The sequence below is a fragment of the Palaemon carinicauda genome, chromosome 24 (genome assembly GCF_036898095.1).
Source record: "Palaemon carinicauda isolate YSFRI2023 chromosome 24, ASM3689809v2, whole genome shotgun sequence".
In the NCBI taxonomy this organism is placed as follows: Eukaryota; Metazoa; Arthropoda; class Malacostraca; order Decapoda; family Palaemonidae; genus Palaemon; species Palaemon carinicauda.
Genome location: NC_090748.1, coordinates 1,042,434 through 1,044,933, shown reverse-complemented (window position 1 = coordinate 1,044,933; position 2,500 = coordinate 1,042,434). Strand labels below are relative to the sequence as shown.

Here is a 2,500-nt window from a genome sequence, read left to right as displayed (position 1 = left end):
GGGTAGTAGCTTTGATAGTAACATTAATACCAACAATAATTAATACCAAAGTTCTCTTGCTTAAGGGTACACTCGGGCACACTATTCTATCTTATTTTGTCTTCCTCTTACTCTGTTAAAGTTTTAATGTTTATAAATGAAATATTCATTTTAATGTTTTTACTGTTCTTGAAATACTTCATTTAATTGTTAATTACTTCTCTTATTTCGTGTTTCCTTTCCTCACCTGGCTATTTTCCCTGTTGGAGCCCCTAGGCTTGTAGCATCCTGCTTTTCCAAGTAGGGTTGTAGCTTAGCAAGTAGTAATAATAATAATAATAATAATAATAATAATAATAATAATAAACCAAAACCTTAAATAAGAACAATTAGCAGTTATAAAAGCTTTAGAAGCTATATGCAATTAGTATACACTGGATATAACTTGTACATCTTTAACCCCAACTGCTAAAATGTCTCATCTGGATTAAAATGGTGTGTTTAGGGATTCTGTAGCCTTCTGTTAAAAGTTTTTCTATTTCTTTTAGTATGTAAATAGGAAAAACAATCTTCTAAAAATACAATTCCTAAATTTTACGCACTAATTTGAACTTCCTTATAGTCCTCAGCCATGTAGGCCTGGGTCTTCCAACTCTTCTGGTGCCTTGTGAGCCCAGCTGAACGTTTGGTGAACTAATCTCTCTTGAGGAGTGAGAGGGCATATCTTAACCCTCTCCATCTACCCCTCATCATGATGATGAATGGGAAGTGTTGAATTAAAAGCTCAAGATAGAGACGACTGGCGAAATCTAACCGAGGCCCTTTGCGTCAATATGCGTAGGAGATGATGATGAATTTGAAACTTATTGAACTCATTAAAAATCATTTATTTAATAAAAAAGACTAATTGTTTACGTAATCCAGGGCCACGATTGACTTTTAAGCAACTTGAGCATATGGCCATTACCTTAGATACTGCTACTCTTCCTTAGATTACCCTAAAAACGTTTCCAATTTCCTTAAATTTGAAGTTTGTAATTTCGTAAAACCCAAATTACCTTAAAATTACCTTAAGAATTACAATGAAACCATGCAAATTACCTCAAACTAAGGTAAAGTCTAAACACTGGCTACGGGTACTATGAAGTGGAGAGGAACACAAAACAGAAGTATTCGATTTTTAACCAAAATAAATTAATTAGTAGTGTACACGATTCAATGTTGAATTCCCTTTTATTTCGGATGTGAGCATTCATTAGGAAAAATAAAAAGGATTTGTTATCTAACTCTTCATCTATTTCTATTTCAGGTCTATTGATGCGTAATCTGCTGTATTGGAAATTCAATCGCAAATTCAATCGCTCATTCGTTGCGAATATCATTCATTTTCTTTCCATGCTCGCCATCAGTTTCACCTCTGGGGAAAAAAAAAAAAAAAAAAAAAAAAAAAAAAAAAAAAAAAAAAAAAAAAAAAACTTGAACAAATAAAACAATACGTATCAATTAAAAAATGGACCAGGAATTAACGCAACGAGCTTAGTTGCAATGATGAAACTAACAAAAGAATGAATATGAAGTGAAATTTACGAGGCAAACAAAGGCAGATTCAAATGGCCACAGGAACCACAGTTCTAAAGCCGCTAACAATAGCGAACATTTTGGTAACCACGCAAATAAAAGTTTGTTGTTCAGGATTAAACTTCCTAAAATTTCGGGCGATTATTGAAAAATATAAAAATTGAATAACTATTCAGTGAAATACAGGAATCATAGGAATCGGCAAAACCACATTCTCTACAAAACATCAAATAACGATAATAGCCAATTCAATTTCATTGCATGAAAGGAAAATAGTTTTACTACTCGAACGCCAACTTTCATTTTATATATGAATTTGTCTATATATATATATATATATATATATATATATATATATATATATTATATATATATATATATATATATATAGTATATATATTATATATATATATATATATATATATATAGATAGATAGATAGATAGATAGATAGATAGATAGATAGATAGATAGATAGATAGATAGATAGATAGAGAGAGAGAGAGAGAGAGAGAGAGAGAGAGAGAGAGAGAGAGAGAGAGAGAGAGAGGTGTACTGTATGCATATGATTACACACGCTCTCTCTCTCATCTCTCTCTCTCTCTCTCTCTCTCTCTCTCTTCTCTCTCAGAGAGAGAGAGAGAGAGAGAGAGAGAGCGTGTGTATCATATGCATACAGTACACCTCTCTCTCTCTCTCTCTCTCTCTCTCTCTCCTCTCTCTCTCTCTCTCTCTCTCTCTCATTATATTATAAATAATATATATATATATATATACATATATATAGTACATATATATATATATATATATATAATATATATACATATATATATATATATATATATATTATATTATATATATATATATATTATGAAATTGTGTATGAGCATATGTATATAAATATATATATATATATATATATATATATATATATATATATAATA

General features: G+C 30.3%; 1 long non-coding RNA gene across 1 annotated transcript in view; it reads right to left on the bottom strand.

Moving 5' to 3' along the window:
* LOC137617789 (uncharacterized) overlaps positions 1–2,500 on the bottom strand; it is a 596,344-nt gene that overhangs the window by 160,408 nt on the left and 433,436 nt on the right. The window lies entirely within an intron of this gene.